This window comes from Trachypithecus francoisi, unplaced genomic scaffold, assembly GCF_009764315.1.
Source record: "Trachypithecus francoisi isolate TF-2019V2 unplaced genomic scaffold, Tfra_2.0 Lachesis_group0, whole genome shotgun sequence".
Lineage (NCBI taxonomy): Eukaryota > Metazoa > Chordata > Mammalia > Primates > Cercopithecidae > Trachypithecus > Trachypithecus francoisi.
Genome location: NW_022681453.1, coordinates 6270815 through 6289377, shown reverse-complemented (window position 1 = coordinate 6289377; position 18563 = coordinate 6270815). Strand labels below are relative to the sequence as shown.

The 18563-nt window shown below is 38.1% G+C and overlaps 1 protein-coding gene and 1 long non-coding RNA gene across 4 annotated transcripts in view; one reads left to right on the top strand and one right to left on the bottom strand.

Moving 5' to 3' along the window:
• Positions 1-18563, bottom strand: part of VEPH1 (ventricular zone expressed PH domain containing 1) — a 246767-nt gene that overhangs the window by 33883 nt on the left and 194321 nt on the right. The window lies entirely within an intron of this gene.
• The window catches only part of LOC117079435, a 100528-nt gene that overhangs the window by 11051 nt on the left and 70914 nt on the right, over positions 1-18563 (top strand). Inside the window, exon 2 of the long non-coding RNA XR_004435444.1 lies at positions 3948-3988. This is a non-coding gene — a long non-coding RNA (uncharacterized LOC117079435). The remainder of the gene's footprint in view (positions 1-3947; positions 3989-18563) is intronic.

Sequence of the window (18563 nt, the reverse complement as noted above, 5' to 3'; positions counted from 1 at the left end):
CGAGCTAACTCTACATGTATGAATAGATATATTTAAAAAACATAACATTAAGTGCAGAAATCACATTGCAAAAGATATGTGCCATCTGATAACATTTAGGTAAAAGTTTAAAACAACAGTACAAAAACATTCATGGAAATAATACACACCAACCTCAGGAGAATATTTTCAACAGTTTCTTTTTGTAAAGGGAGATATTTGATTCAAATATGGAAGAAATATAAAAATCTACCTGTGGCAGGAATGGATATCATATTTCTGTACTTTTCTGAATTTATGAGTATTTCATAATTTGATGAAAAGTAAAAATGAGGCAGAGAACACAGTTGAGTGAAGCAAAGAGATTAGCAAGGGTCAGAATCTGTGAGGAAGAAAGGTTCTGCGTGTGCGTGTGTGTGTGTGTGTGTGTGTGGACTTTCTTGGTACCCCTCAAACTCCCTGTAGAGGAGTCTCCTTCTTTTGCCTGTGTGAGGCTGGCCTTGGTGGTGAAGTCTTTCTCCTTTCTCTTGTTAGAAGGCTCCATGTTACAGTTTCTTTTAACTTTTAGCTCTTCAAACTTGCAGATAAAGAAACAGGTCTAAAATACTAAGTGTTTGAAATATGTTATATTTTGTTTTAGAAAACCAAACAAAACAAAGCACGCTGACAGCAAGTTGTATCTTAGGGAATTATTACAGCATGGGCTAAGTGACAGAGAGGATTCTTTGAAATAAGAGTTTTTCTGCTGAGTGGTACAGAATGAAGAATATGGGTTTTAGAGTCAGAAGATCAGAGTTTGAGCCCTGCCACTGCCATTCACTGGCAGTTCTTGGGAAAATATTTTAATTTCTCTTTGCTTTTAATGCACTCCTCAAAGTGTAAAATGACTTTGATTCCTAACCTGTCTCTTTCAGTGACTTTTTGCCACAATCAATTAATGGATAATTGCCCTACTTTGTAAACTGGAGAAATAATAAAAAGTAGTGATAATAGTCAAGCACAGTGGCTCACACCTGTAATCCCAGCATATTGGGAGGCTGAGGTGGGCAGATTGCTTGGGTTCAGGAATTTTCAGACCAGCCTGGGCAACATAGTGAGACCCCATCTAAAAAAAAAAAGTAGTGATAATGATGATAATTCAAATCAAGCAAAATAAGAAGCTCCTTTTTATGCATGTAAAATATAGTGTTTTTTGTCTCTCAGCTAGATAAATATATAAATCTTTCTGAAATGAATGACTTCTTTAACACTAATGCTACGTGCCTGAGAAACATATTTAGTTTTCTAAAATCAGGTAACATATTTACCTGTCTGTTTTTGTTAGTTTGTTGTCAAACCTAGGAGCACTGGATTTAGTGAGATGCAAACATAAAGAGATGTAATGCAACGTGGACATAAACATTTCAAAGGGGAATAATGACATGCACATGCTTGATGAGGCCATAATGAGATGTACAAACAGAAATACACAGAAAAATGTGCATGAGTAATGGTGCAATGAGATGCATAAATAGATGAGTGTAATGATAAAGGCATGGGGTGTGTAATGTGATTTAAAAATGGGAGCATTAAATGGGAGGGTGGAAAGGGCAGGTTGTGGTAGATAAGAAGCAGAGAGAAAGAATGCAGTACTAAGCATGAATGGAGAAGCTAATAACATGTGCATGATGAGGATGAGATGAGATAGAAATGGGATGGCATAATGAAGTTCACAGATGGAGGGATGTAATGAGTTGTGTAGAAAGGAACAAGCATAAAAGGAAGGATTTAATATGATGAAGAAAGAAATAGGCATAAGAAGATGTGAAGACTGAAAGGAGGAGCAGAAAAAAGGGACATAAGTGAAGAGACAGGAAATAACAAGGTGGGCCAATGGAGCACTCTAATGAGGATGAAATGAAAAGGCTCAATGATGTGTGCCCATTCAGGGAATAATTAGACACACACATAGGATGATAATGAGGTACCCGGGCCCTAATCAGACATAGACCATAGCACTCAGTTCTTACTGAGGAGGCGAAAAATTGAAAAAAATTCAGGGTAGAGCCACAGAGATATCGACACCTAGAAAAGAGAAGACTAAACGGGTGATTTGGCCCCAGCCTTGTAGTTTATGAAATAATAGTTTTATATCTGCGCTTACTCTGTTCCAGGTGCTCTGCTAGGTGTTGAACTAAATGAATCATCTCATTTTACCTTCTTAACAACCCTATGAGGGAGGTGGATTCTTTCCCAGTTATAGATGAAGAAATCAAGCTGTAGTGAGGTTAATGACTTGCCCAGTTCCCAGATCATGTCTGTGGTAGAGATGTGACTCAAACTAAGTCTTTGCCTCTCTTTTGATGTTTTATCAGAGGAGGCTGTGGGACCTTCTGCCCCAGAACTACCAGGATAACTTGTCAAATATGTAGACTGACAGGACTATCCCAGCGAATATCATTTGCAAAATCTGCAGAGGCCCTAGGAATTTGCATTTTTAACAAGCACCCCAGGGACTCTTGCATAAACTAGGTCTGAGAACTACTGCACAAAACCAGCACTAGAGTGTGTGGTGGTCTAAGGCTACTCTCAGTTCTAGCAAAAGACTATAAAGAAAGGGGATTGCATGCAGCATGAGGACTTCGGGTTGGTTACAAAGTAGACTGTCCATTGGCAGAAGAAATTACCAGATCCAGAAATGAGGCATCAAACCCAAAATTGCATTGAATGTAGGATAAAAATATAAAAAATATGGAACATAATTAGATTTTAGGAAATAGTTTTTTTTTACTGAATTAAAAACAGAAAAACATAGAAATTACTCCATATTCATGGAATCCCTAAGGGGGAAAGGGTAATATGTCCCTACAACCAAAATTTTTGCCAATCCACATGCAACTTTCAGGATTATAAAATTAAAAGCTGATAATGTCACCGATTGTTCTTTTTCTTGGTATGTCTGGTATTGAGATATCTAAATTGCTATGATTTTTTAAGGACAAAACCAGAATTTATATTTTGAAATGAGTGTTAAGCGTGCATGACTACTTGCATTTTAGTGACACAGCTTCCACTCAAAACCTTTTTAGATACGTCTTTTGGAATTGTTTGCAGTGTATATTTGTGAGTCACACAAGAAAATAATGTTCATTATTTTAGTGAAACCTAGCTTTTAACTTGGAAATTTTTTATTCAGTTTGAGCAGTCTCTTTTTATAGTACACATGGGCTCAGACAAACGTTGGGCTATTTGTGAACATAAAAGTCATTCTCAAAAAATGAAACCGGGCCAAACGCCGTGGCTCACACATATAATCCCAGACTTTGGGCAGCTGAGGTGGGTGGATCACTTGAGTCCAGGAGTTTGAGACCAGCCTGGGCAACATGACGAAACCCTGTCTCTACAAAAAAATACAAAAATTAGCTAGGTGTGGTGTTGGGCACCTATAGTGCCAGCTACTAGAGAGGCTGAGGTAAGAGGATTGATTGAGCCTGGGACGTTGAGGCTGCAGTGAGACGTCATTGTGCCACTGCACTCCAGCCTGGGCAACAGAGTGAGGCCCTGTCTCAAGAAAAAAAAAAGAAAGAAACTTTAATCATGACTGAGAATATAAAGTCTCAAAACATTCACTGAGTAGCTGCTCTGCCTCAGGCCATGATGCCATGATAGGTGCTGGGACATGCAGACATTAATGGGAAGAGCCTGATCCCCCAGCCTATGAGAGGCTGAAAAACATTAAAATCAAATGGTTTTGTTGTTGTTGACATCTTTATTTACATCTGCGAAAAGTTATGGGAATATGGCTGAGGGAATCATTCATTTTGTTTGGAGGGGTCTTGCAGAGGAGGTGCAATAAAATAGTACCAGCTACTGTTTATTGAGCTCTGACTATATGGCAATCACTGCTCCACGGACTTTACATGTGTTATATCTTTTGAATCTCATAACATCCCTGTGAAGTGTTTACTGCCATTTTCTGCACTTTGCAGGTAAAGAAGGTGAGGCACAGAGGAGTCAGATAAAAGCGCTGGTAAGTAGGTGGTGGAGGCAGGATTCAAACCCCAATTGTGAGTTTCTGGTTACCACATTTTCTTCTTGTACAAAAAGAGGTGTTATTTATTCTAATAGTATAGTGCCCAGTGTTTGTGGGCATTCACACAATATCCATGATAGCAGCAAAAGAAAAAGAAAAGGATTTTACTCATGCACTGATTATTTAAGAAAAGAACCCAACCACTATTAGCTTAGAACAGACATTGCAGAGGGATTGCATACCTCTGTTCCCCCAGGAATAGAGTTATTTCGTTAACTATTTTCTAAAGGTTTTTCTTTTTCTTTTTTTTTAATTTCCTTGACTGATGCAGAACATCTGGCTAACTGTGAAGGAATGTTCACGACAGCAGTAAAATTGACATGCTTCATTATAGGACAGTCTGGCTTGTGAAATATGAAAGAAATACAATACATGTGATAAACCAGGATTTCAACTAAACTGACAAAACATTTCTATGCCAATTTAAATTTGTTAAAAAAGCATATGTACAGTATAAGTACAGTGTCTATGGAAAGTGGTTAGGGAGGTATGAATAGTGTATGTTAATTAGCCAAGAGTAAAGGTAATAGTTTTCTAAAGGAGATAAGAGGATTAAAAAGAAAGACTATAAAACAACAGACCAGTGTATAACAATGAAAAGAAATCTGTTTCTTAATAGTAAATAGAACTGTCACTTAAGTTCAATGAATTTACAAAATCATATGCAATCACTTAATATAGTGGGTTGTGTGTACAGAATTGTTTAAATGAGGGGCCCTGATGTATATCTGTTAAGGGAAAGAAATGAATCCAAATGAAGGTAGAAATAGTATTTAGGGAGGCAAAGTTTAGAATTTGGCTGAACTTCCAAACTCAGTGGTCCTAAGGCATCAATAAAAGTCATGCTTGTAAAAAGCCATGCCATTTCTCTCAAGAACTCTTCATGTGTGAACCTCTCCTCTTATGTTAGTCATATTAATCCCAGATGAACTATCGTGGCTCTGGTGGAGGAGTGTGAGTCTACTGATACTACATAAACTGTGATAAAAATCCATCTTGTGCTTAAGCTGAAAATTCTCCTGGTGTTACCTAGCATTGCAAGCCTTATCCATGGAGCATACTGTAAACATAGCCGTGGTCAGTTAACTTCATCTTGCCCGAGTGGCTGTTGTCCTAACTTTGGCCAGTTGCTTGGTGGGTGTACTTGTTCTGTTTTTTCAAGGCGAAGAGTAGAGTGTGTATTGGGGCTATGAGAAGCAGAGAGTTCCTATAAAGAGAAACTCAGCACAAATCCATCATTTTCTTCACTCGGGAAATAACCATTTTTTTTTTCTGGTCTCTAAAGACCATCTTTCTGTTTCCCAAATTGGTTTTCTCATGAGTGGATGCTTCCCTTTCGGCATTTAAAATTTTATTCTTTTGATGTACATCTTTACCCTCCATCTTCTCAAATCCAGATCTTGAAACATTTCAGTATTTTACTACCACTCAACCAAGAGACAAAAACCCAAGCCTGGATGAATTCCATCATAGCATCATAGATTGAAGCTGGAGAAAATCAGATCTCTGCTTTACTTCAGATCCATAACCTTAGGTCCCATATGGATGCTCCTCATTGCCTGACCATCCTGTCGTATTTCTCTAGGAAGCTCATGCTCCCTTCTCTGAGCCTTTCATTTCAAACCTTCTCTTTCTCAAATACCTACCTCCCACTCCTCCCTCTCCCTACCTCACTTTCAGCTGATGGCCTCACCTCTTATTTTACTGAAAAAAATTTAAAAGCTATTAAAAAGGATGCATTCTTCTTTTCACCATCAAATCTACTAATTGATCTGGTTCTGTATGTAACTACCTCTTCTCTCGTCTGTTTCATCAGTCTCAACCTCTCTATTGCAGCATCCTAGCAATTTACAAACAGGCTCTGAAGGCTTCCATTTTTACTCATCTCTACAATCCCTCCACTTACCAATCCGTTCAGCACCGAACTGCTTAAAACAGCTCTCTACACGTGCTATGTTTCCTTCTTTACTCTTTCCTTCTTGTTCCTCCACCTACTTCTGTTCGTACCTTGCCCTTAAAACTCTATTAAAACTGCTCTTTCCATGTTGCCCTGTTGAATGGACACTTATCTTGATTTGGCTACCAAATCACATACAATTCCTTTCTCTCTCCTTCTTGGACACTCTCTTGATATCTGTGATGCCTTCTACACTTTCCGAGGTTCTTTTGTTTCTTGGCTGCTCTCTGGATGCAATCCGGAACTTGGACCATTTCCTCTCTAAACTCTCTTCCTAGATTGCTTCAGTCTTCTCATGGTTTTCATCATCTGTATGCTGATGATGTCCCAATCTATATTCCTGGCCTAAGTCCTTTCACAGTTGGATATCCAACTGTCTAAAAGACAGTTCCACTGGGACATCTTGCAGGTGGTTGAAAATTCAGATTCAGATGTCTGAAAGCCTTGTGTCCCAGCTCCCACCTTCATTCACTTGCCCCTCCCCAGAGCTCATTTTCTCCCAGTTTTATCCACCTTAATAAATGATACTGCCATGCCAGAAACTTGACATCAGCTTTGATTCCTCACTTCCCCTCACACTTACATGCCATTCATTAGCTTGTTATGTCACTTTTACCTCCAAAAGTTATATTGAATGCGTCATTAACTTCCATCCCTACCAGGATCATACAAGTTTAAGCTACTCCCCTCTCACCTGGATTAGCAATAGTCTCTTTTGTGATCTCCTTAATTTTACTTTTGTCCCTTTCCAATCTATTCCCCACACAGCAGACTGAGCGATCTTTTAAAAAACAAGGTGGTTGCAATGGACTGAAGGCTCATGTTTCCTTACCACCACCAAATTCATACATTGAAATCCTATCCCCCAAGGTGATACCATTGGGAGGGGAGGCCTTTGGGAGGTATTAAGTCTTGGGGATGGAGTCCTTGTAAATGGGATTAGTGCCTTATTAAAGAGGCCCAAGAGAGACCACTTGTCCTTTCAACCACGTGAGGACACAGCATTTGGGCAACATCCATAAGCCAGAATGGGCTCACACTAGACACTGAATCTGCCTGATCTCGGGCTTCCCAGCCTCCAGAACTGTAAGCAACATTTTCGTTGTTTATAAGCACCCAGTTAATAGTATTTTGTTATAGCAGCCCAAATGGACAAAGAAACTGAACTAAGGACGGCTGCTCAAAACTCTTCCGTGGCTTTCCATAGACTGCAATACAATCTAAGCTCCTTGCCATGGTCTGAAAGGCCAGGACAGAATTTCCCAGACTAACTCTATAGTCTCCACTCTCCCCTTTGTTCACTGACTCCACCAATGCTGTGAAAGGGGAATGTGCTCACTTTTGCGTAGGTGTCACTATCCACTGTGATATAGGAGGAAGAAAATATTAGAACTTTCATTTCTATTTATTTTTCATCTCGTCCTTTAAAATTTCTATTTTTCAATGTTTTATAGTGAAATAACAAGTATGTAAAATAATGTATGTATATAGTTTAAAGGTAAATAAATATGCACATATTGAAGGTACTTGCTCAGAAATTTTTTTTGATGGGATGTGTGACTTACATTTGAAGAGAATGCTCTAATACACCAAAGCTTTTCCTTTCTCTCTTATTCTTCCTTTTTTGTTTTTGTTTTTTGGTTTCAAGGCCTTTGTGCAAATTGTTCTCATTGCCAGGAAAACTTGTCTGATATCTGCTCAGAGAAGCCTTCCTTTAACATCCAACAAATGCTCATTTTCTTTAGGCATTATCTTTTATAGTCTCTATCAGTGTGGAATTGTGTATTTGTTTCTTAGTGTATTGCTTGTTTCCATCAGGGCAGGGATCATGGTAGTTTATGTTTAGTGTCTGCACAGTGGTTGGTATACAGCAGGCATTTTGCAGAAAATATTTTTGACTGAATACATGAACTTAAGAGTCATATTTACCATGATTTTGCTGTGATTATATTGTCTCCTCCATGTTATTTCTCATGTCATTCTTTCTATATGGAACTATTTTTCTCTTTAAAGATAAAAAAAAAAGCCTCTGAACTCTGCATTTCAATTTCTACCACTTTCCAACCAGCTCCTTCCCTGAGCAAAGAGTGTCCCAGACATTTGCCTCTGCATCCACATTCCACCTTCAATCTGCCCTCCAGGTCCTTCCATGATTTGCAGTCTTCACTGAGTTTTCCCCTCAATCACTGGATTAACCCCTGGACCTGGCTTCCTAGGGTAGACTCTTATTCACATTTTCTGTTTATCTTCTTACCTCACCTTTGGCACCTAGAAACTGCCTATCAGATTTTTCTGGTTCTGAGTTCATAGCCTAAAAGCCTAGAATCCTCCACCCCGATCTGGGGTTCTGAAATCCCAAACTCCATACCCTTCTAGCTTGCCCTGAAAGGAAGGTTCTCTCGAACATATATTCATATGGCTCTCCTGGAGACTGACCTTCCACAGCACTTGTCATTTCCATCACACATGTAGACTTAAATTTCTCATAAGATTTTGAACTGTTACATCTTATATATAATAAGCCCACCTTTTATTTACTTACTTATGCATTTATGTATTCAAGCACATTAACACTTTAACCCAAAACACTAGATCTAAGCCTGTGGGAGCATCAGAAAGTCTCCCTGGGTTCCACCCAGAATTAGTGTTTTAGTTTATTTATGCCTTGACACTCCTGTCAATTATCCTGGGAACTATCAAGTGTGTTTGTAGCAATGTGGACTGAAAACAAATCACCAAATGTTAGCCAGATGGGGCACATTTAATTTCAGCAGTAAATGTAGTTTATTTTATTTTTTCTGTAAGGGACATAGTTTTGAGATCCCATTTCTACAGCATATGACATTTCCCTATGCTTTGGTAACTGGAACATATGTGTTAATAAAGGCTTTTTCTTCCTGAAATTCTGGCCCTTTAGCAATCCTCCAATCAACTTTGTCAACTCTGGTCCTCTGATAATCAGAGTGCCATTCCCTCTGAAGTGTTGGGCAGCACACGCACTGAAATGAAATTATTTATAGTAATTTCTACTTACTCCATGGGGGTCTTTCTCATTTCTTCAATAAATCAACTACTTTTCCACCATCTTTCTAAAATCCTTATTTTATAATGGAGATTAATTGTCTTAGAATCTATTTTTCTTCAAGTAAACTGCTCATTTACATAAGGCAATATAACTTAAAGTAATATTTTTTCCTTGATTATAAAAGAAATATATAGAGAAAAATAAGAAAATGCTAATCCCACCAACCAGAGCTACATCATTAACATTTTATTATATTTCCTTTTGGTTGTTTTAATGGGCAATTCTCCAAATAATATTCTTTATAAAAATAATTTTGTACCCTGAAATATGGTATTTACCATAAGTGTGTTTCATATCATTAAACATGTCTCATAAACATTACTTTTCAGGATTTGTTAGTATTTTTTGTTCTCTCAGCAGAGACAGCCAGGAAATAATTCTCTCTCTTTCTCTGTATCGCTATCTATCTATCTATCTATCTATCTATCTATCTATCTATCTATCTATCTATCTATCTATCTTCCTATTTCTCTATTTCATCTATCTATCTGTCTTAAAAATATTCTTTTACCTGGATTCAGGACTAGACCTACAAAAATATTCTTTTATATGGATGTATAATAATTTCATTCTCCTATCTTTAGACATTTAGGCTATTTACAAATCCCTCTGCAATACTTTTTGTTTTGTTTATCTTAAGTTTTGTACACGTTTCAGATTACTTCTTTAGAACAGATTCCTAGAAGTGGAATCACCGTGTGAAAGGACAAGAATATTTTTAAGACTCTTGAACTGCATTGCTAAACTGCTTTTTAGAAATGTTGAAATAACTTACACTTCAACTTAGAAACATGTGAGTGCCTTAACTCTCTTGCTCAAGCCAGCACTGATTATTGTATTTTAAAAAATGTGTTAAAAAGGGTAACTTATTTTAACTTTGACTACTTTGCCTACTAATGAGGTTGAATATCTTTTATGGACTGACTCTCCTAAGTATTTGCTCATGTTCTTCGCTCATTGATTATTGATTTCCATGAACTTATAGTAGTAGCTTAAGGATGTTAAACTTTGTTTTTCATGCTTGTTACAAATATTTTCATTTAAAATTTTTGTGCATAAAAGGTTTTGCTCTTTACAGACTTTATATTTTATGTAGTCAAACCTATCAATTCTTTACTCTTTGACATTAGTTATAGGTTAAATTAAATTTAAAAAACAAAGACAGAAAAGCATCTACAAAAGATACTTTAACAAATACCCATGTACCTGCCAGCCAGACTGAACAAATGCTAATATTTGTTAAGTTAATAAATGCTTCTGGTTATTTAAAAATAAAATTACAGATGAAATTGAGATCGCCTTAATTCCCTTCCCCAGTAACATTTTCTTCCTTCCTTTGCTCACTTTCTCCTTACCCAAAGGCAACCTCATCATAAATTTGGTATAATTCTAAATGTAGTGTATTTTTATCATAAGTGTAGTATGTATTATAAACAATGCATAACACTGCTTGGTGTGTTTTAAAAATTTATACAATAAAATTTATGCTATCATAGTATTCATATCATAGTTTTGCAACTTGCTTATTAAAACTCAATATCATATTTTCAAGATTTATCCCATGCTATTACATATAGGTGTAATTAATTCATTTTACCTGCCTGTGTAATATGACTATACCACAACATTGTTTTTCCACATTCCTCTATCAAGGGACATTTGGGTTGCTCCTGAATTTTTGCTGCAAAAAATGCTTCAGTTAGTATTTCTGTACATGTTTTCTGATGCACTTATGTAAGAGTTCATCTAGAGATAGAACTGCAGAAAAACAGGGCACATGAAATTATAATATAACCATTAATTATATTATAAAGAGCAAATTGCTCTTTAAGAGGGCTGTAAATGAAAATTTGTGGGTTTTGGTTATATGGATGAATAAAGTCTGAGATTTTAGTGCACCCTTCATCTAAGTAATGTACACTGTACCCGATACTTAGTTTTTTAGCTTCCAAGTCTCCAATTCCATCACACCACTCTGTATGCCTTTATATACGCATAGCTTAGCTCCCACTTACAAGTGAGAATATATACTATTTGGTTTTTTTATTTCTGACTTACTTCACTTTGAATAATGGCCTCCTGCTCCATCCAAGTTGCTGCAAAAGACATTGTTTTGTCTTTTTAATAGCTAAGTAATATTAGCACATTTTATATACTGTAATATAAAAATCTTGTATTTAAACATTTTTATGATCAGCTTTAAAGGGAATTAAGACTTCAGAAAGAAAGTTACTCACCCATCTTAATAGTAATCTAGCTTTCATTTTTGAGTCTAATTAATGACTAATACATACATATGTATATATGTGTGTGTTCTTAAGTGTTCTTTTTTCTAAACAGGTATACCTATTTTACTTCCATCAAGAGTGTGTGAACATTCCCACTTTTTCACATCTTTGCCAAGACTTGTATTGTCACAGTTTTTCTTATCCTGGAGTTATAAAGGTAACTTTTGATATTTTATTCTAATTGTTATAAGATTTCATTGATTACATTTAAGTCTTTAATTTATGTTGAGTTAATTGATCTATATGGTGTCTGTGAAGGATCTACTTTTATCTTTTCAGCTTGGAAAAGTTACATGTCCTTACATTATTTAAAACATATTTTACTTTCTCTTCACTGATGTGTAATCCCCTTCTATCACCTACCAGGCTTTCATATATGATTGGGACTGTTTCAGGGCTCTTTATTATTTACCATTAATTTATCCCTGTGGCAATAATCACATGAGTTTTCTTTTTCTCTAGCATAAAAATTTCCTCCCCCACAGTCTTTCTTAAGATTTTGTTTATTCTAAATTTAAGAGCAGTTTGTCAAACTCCATGAGAAAATCTGTTGCCATTAGGATTGGTTATGAAATTGTACTTATATTTTAATTTGGGAGAAAATTTTCATTTATATGATAATGGTTGTTTTTGACCATGAAAAGGTCATATCTTTTCATTAATTCATGTCCTTACATTTTTTTCATTAATATTAAAAATTTTTTATCATTAAAGAGTTTCACAGTTTTTCTTATATTTATTCCTAGGTCCTTTAGAGTCTTTACTGCTATTATAGATGGCATGCTTTTCTACATTTTCTATTTAGTTATTACTCATATATAGATTTGTTATTGATTTTATATGTTGATCTTATATCAAATAACTTTATAGATCTTTTGTATAAGTTCTAAAGGTTAGATTCTTTTGAACTTTCTACACAAATAATCTTATTGTCTATAAATAATTTATCTTTCTCTCATTCTCCCTCTCAGCTCTATCTCTTTCTCTTTCTGGTTTATTCTGCTTTAATCCTTATACTTATCTGCTTTTGTCTCCCTGCATTGGGTAGGATCACTGTAAAATGCTAAATTTTGAAGGTGATGACAGGTATCCTTGTTTAAGTTCTAATTATAGCAAATACCTTTACATTTTTTTTCTATATGTATAAATTTAGCTCTGGGATTTTGACATCATGCTCTTTTATGTAGGCTTTTTCAAAAGGGTTTGTTTCATATGTAGTTAAACAATTGTATATATACATTAACTGATTATATGTATAAAACTGTGTTGGTTTCTGGACTAGTCTGTTCCATTTGTCTGCATTAATTCTTTCCATAAAAGTGGAGTAGAGGGCGGAGCAAGATGGCCGAATAGGAACAGCTCCAGTCTCCAACTCCCAGCGCGAGTGACACAGAAGACCGGTGATTTCTGCATTTTCAACTGAGGTACTGGGGTCATCTCTCTAGGGAGTGCCGGACAATCGGTGCTGGTCAGCTGCTGCAGCCTGACCAGCGTGAGCTGAAGCAGGGCGAGGCATCGCCTCACCTGGAAGCGCAAGGGGGAAGGAAATCCGTTTTCCTAGCCAGGGGAACTGAGACACACAACACCTGGAAAATCGGGTAACTCCCACCCCAATACTGCGCTGTAAGGAAACAGGCACACCAGGAGAATATATCCCACACGTGGCCGGGAGGGCCCCACGCCCACGGGAGCCTCCCTCACTGCTAAGACAGCAGTCTGCAGCAATCTATCCGCAAGGCAGCAGCGAGGCTGGGGGAGGGGCGCCCGCCATTGCTGAAGCTTAAGTAGGTAAACAAAGCCGCTGGGAAGCTCGAACTGGGTGGAGCTCACAGCAGCTCAAGGAAGCCTGCCTGTCTCTGTAGACTCCACCTCTGGGGACAGCCCACAGCTGAGGTCCAATAGGGGAAGCAGCGGGGGCCAATGCAGACGCGAACGACTCTGTCTGACAGCTTTGGGGAGAGCCGTGGATCTCCCAACGCAGAGGTTGAGATCTGAGAACGGACAGACTGCCCGCTCAGGTGGGTCCCTGACCCCTGAGTAGCCTAGCTGGGAGACATCCCCCACTAGGGGCAGTCTGACACCCCACACCTCACAGGGTGGAGTCACCCCTGAGAGGAAGCTTCCAAAGGAAGAATCAGACAGGTACACTCGCTGTTCAGCAATATTCTATCTTCGGCAACCTCTGCTGCTGATACCCAGGCAAACAGGGTCTGGTGTGGACCTCAAGCAATCTCCAACAGACCAACAGACAGTCCTTCTGACTGTCAGACGGAAAACTATCAAACAGGAAGGACACCTATACCAAAACCCCATCAGTACGTCACCATCATCAAAGACCAGAGACAGATAAAACCACAAAGATGGGGAAGAAGCAGGGCAGAAAAGCTGGAAATTCAAAAAATAAGAGCGCATCTCCCCCTGCAAAGGAGCGCAGCCCATCGCCAGCAACGGATCAAAGCTGGTCAGAGAATGACTTTGACGAGATGAGAGAAGAAGGCTTCAGTCCATCAAACTTCTCAGAGCTAAAGGAGGAATTACGTACCCAGCGCAAAGAAACTAAAAATCTTGAAAAAAGAGTGGAAGAATTGACAGCTAGACTAATTAATGCAGAGAAGATCATAAACGAAATGACAGAGATGAAAACCATGACACGAGAAATACGTGACAAATGCACAAGCTTCAGTAACCGACTCGAACAACTGGAAGAAAGAGTATCAGCGATTGAGGATCAAATGAATGAAATGAAGCGAGAAGAGAAACCAAAAGAAAAAAGAAGAAAAAGAAATGAACAAAGCCTGCAAGAAGTATGGGATTATGTAAAAAGACCAAATCTACGTCTGATTGGGGTGCCTGAAAGTGAGGGGAAAATGGAACCAAGTTGGAAAACACTCTTCAGGATATCATCCAGGAGAACTTCCCCAACCTAGTAGGGCAGGCCAACATTCAAATTCAGGAAATACAGAGAACACCACAAAGACACTCCTTGAGAAGAGCAACTCCAAGACACATAATTGCCAGATTCACCAAAGTTGAAATGAAGAAAAAATCTTAAGGGCAGCCAGAGAGAAAGGTCGGGTTACCCACAAAGGGAAGCCCATCAGACTAACAGCAGATCTCTCGGCAGAAACTCTATAAGCCAGAAGAGAGTGGGGGCCCATATTCAATGTTCTTAAAGAAAAGAATTTTAAACCCAGAATTTCATATCCAGCCACACTAAGTTTCATCAGTGAAGGAGAAATAAAATCCTTTACAGATAAGCAAATGCTTAGAGATTTTGTCACCACCAGGCCTGCCTTACAAGAGACCCTGAAGGAAGCCCTAAACATGGAAAGGAACAACCGGTACCAGCCATTGCAAAAACATGCCAAAATGTAAAGACCATCGAGGCTAGGAAGAAACTGCATCAACTAACGAGCAAAATAACCAGTTAATATCATAATGGCAGGATCAAGTTCACACATAACAATATTAACCTTAAATGTTAATGGACTAAATGCTCCAATTAAAAGACACACGCTGGCAAACTGGATAAAGAGTCAAGACCCATCAGTCTGCTGTATTCAGGAGACCCATCTCACATGCAGAGACATACATAGGCTCAAAATAAAGGGATGGAGGAAGATCTACCAAGCAAATGGAGAACAAAAAAAAGCAGGGGTTGCAATCCTAGTCTCTGATAAAACAGACTTTAAACCATCAAAGATCAAAAGAGACAAAGAAGGCCATTACATAATGGTAAAGGGATCAATTCAACAGGAAGAGCTAACTCTCCTAATATATATGCACCCAATACAGGAGCACCCAGATTCATAAAGCAAGTCCTTAGAGACCTACAAAGAGACTTAGACTCCCATACAATAATAATGGGAGACTTCAACACTCCACTGTCAACATTAGACAGATCAACAAGACAGAAAGTTAACAAGGATATCCAGGAATTGAACTCATCTCTGCACCAAGCGGACCTAATAGACATCTATAGAACTCTCCACCCCAAATCAACAGAATATACATTCTTCTCAGCACCACATCGCACTTATTCCAAAATTGACCACATAATTGGAAGTAAAGCACTCCTCAGCAAATGTACAAGAACAGAAATTATAACAAACTGTCTCTCAGACCACAGTGCAATCAAACTAGAACTCAGGACTAAGAAACTCAATCCAAACCGCTCAACTACATGGAAACTGAACAACCTGCTCCTGAATGACTACTGGGTACATAACGAAATGAAAGCAGAAATAAAGATGTTCTTTGAAACCAATGAGAACAAAGATACAACATACCAGAATCTCTGGGACACATTTAAAGCAGTGTGTAGAGGGAAATTTATAGCACTAAATGCCCACAAGAGAAAGCTGGAAAGATCAAAAATTGACACTCTAACATCACAATTAAAAGAACTAGAGAGGCAAGAGCAAACACATTCAAAAGCTAGCAGAAGGCAAGAAATAACTAAGATCAGAGCAGAACTGAAGGAGATAGAGACACAAAAAACCCTTCAAAAAATCAATGAATCCAGGAGTTGGTTTTTTGAAAAGATCAACAAAATTGACAGACCGCTAGCAAGACTAATAAAGAAGAAAAGAGAGAGGAATCAAATAGACGCAATAAAAAATGATAAAGGAGATATCACCACTGACCCCACAGAAATACAAACAACCATCAGAGAATACTATAAACACCTCTACGCAAATCAACTAGAAAATCTAGAAGAAATGGATAATTTCCTGGACACTTACACTCTCCCAAGACTAAACCAGGAAGAAGTTGAATCCCTGAATAGACCAATAGCAGGCTCTGAAATTGAGGCAACAATTAATAGCCTACCCACGAAAAAAAGTCCAGGACCAGATGGATTCACAGCTGAATTCTACCAGAGGTACAAGGAGGAGCTGGTACCATTCCTTCTGAAACTATTCCAATCAATAGAAAAAGAGGGAATCCTCCCTAACTCATTTTATGAGGCCAACATCATCCTGATACCAAAGCCTGGCAGAGACACAACAAAAAAAGAGAATTTTAGACCAATATCCCTGATGAACATCGATGCAAAAATCCTCAGTAAAATACTGGCAAACCAGATTCAACAGCACATCAAAAAGCTTATCCAACATGATCAAGTGGGCTTCATCCCTGGGATGCAAGGCTGGTTCAACATTTGCAAATCAGTAAACGTAATCCAGCATCTAAACAGAACCAAAGACAAGAACCACATGATTATCTCAATAGATGCAGAAAAGGCTTTTGACAAAATTCAACAGCCCTTTATGCTAAAAACGCTCAATAAATTTGGTATTGATGGAACGTACCTCAAAATAATAAGAGCTATTTATGACAAACCCACAGGTAATATCATACTGAATGGGCAAAAACTGGAAAAATTCCCTTTGAAAACTGGCACAAGAGAGGGATGCCCTCTCTCACCACTCCTATTCAACATAGTGTTGGAAGTTGTGGCTAGGGCAATCAGGCAAGAGAAAGAAATCAAGGGTATCCAGTTAGGAAAAGAAGAGGTCAAATTGTCCCTGTTTGCAGATGACATGATTGTATATTTAGAAAACCCCATCGTCTCAGCCCAAAATCTCCTTAAGCTGATAAGCAACTTCAGCAAAGTCTCAGGATACAAAATCAATGTGCAAAAATCACAAGCATTCTTATACACCAGTAACAGACAAGCAGAGAGCCAAATCAGGAATCAACTTCCATTCACAATTGCTTCAAAGAGAATCAAATACCTAGGAATCCAGCTTACAAGGGATGTCAAGGACCTCTTCAAGGAGAACTACAAACCACTGCTCAGTGAAATAAAAGAGGACACAAACAAATGGAAGAACATACCATGCTCATGGATAGGAAGAATCAATATCGTGAAAATGGCCATACTGCCCAAGGTGATTTATAGATTCAATGCCATCCCCATCAAGCTATCAATGACTTTCTTCACAGAATTGGAAAAAACTGCTTTAAAGTTCATATGGAACCAAAAAAGAGCCCGCATTGCCAAGACAATCCTAAGTCAAAAGGACAAAGCTGGAGGCGTCACACTACCTGACTTCAAACTATACTACAAGGCTACAGTAACCAAAACAGCATGGTACTGGTACCAAAACAGAGAAATAGACCAATGGAACAGAACAGAGTCCTCAGAAATAATACCACACATCTACAGCCATCTGATCTTTGACAAACCTGAGAGAAACAAGAAATGGGGAAAGGATTCCCTATTTAATAAATGGTGCTGGGAAAATTGGCTAGCCATAAGTAGAAAGCTGAAACTGGATCCTTTCCTTACCCCTTATACGAAAATTAATTCAAGATGGATTAGAGACTTAAATGTTAGACCTAATACCATAAAAACCCTAGAAGAAAATCAGGTAGTACCATTCAGGACATAGGCATGGGCAAGGACTTCATGTCTAAAACACCAAAAGCAACGGCAGCAAAAGCCAAAATTGACAAATGGGATCTCATTAAACTAAAGAGCTTTTGCACAGCAAAAGAAACTACCATCAGAGTGAACAGGCAACCTACAGAATGGGAGAAAATTTTTGCAACCTACTCATCTGACAAAGGGCTAATATCCAGAGTCTACAAGAACTCAAACAAATATACAAGAAAAAAACAAACAACCCCATCAAAAAGTGGGGAAAGGATAGGAACAGACATTTCTCAAAAGAAGACATCCATACAGCCAACAGACACATGAAAAAATGCTCATCATCACTCGTCATCAGAGAAATGCAAATCAAAACCACAATGAGATACCATCTCACACCAGTTAGAATGGCAATCATTAAGAAGTCAGGAAACAATAGATGTTGGAGAGGATGTGGAGAAATAGGAACACTTTTACACTGTTGGTGGGATTGTAAACTAGTTCAACCATTATGGAAAACAGTATGGCGATTCCTCAAGGATCTAGAACTAGATGTACCATATGACCCAGCCATCCCACGACTTGGTATATACCCAAAGGATTATAAATTACTCTACTACAAAGACACATGCACACGTATGTTTATTGCGGCACTATTCACAATCGCAAAGACTTGGAATCAACCCAAATGTTCATCTGTGACAGACTGGATTAAGAAAATGTGGCACATATACACCATGGAATACTATGCAGCCATAAAAAAGGATGAGTTTGCATCCTTTGTAGGGACATGGATGCAG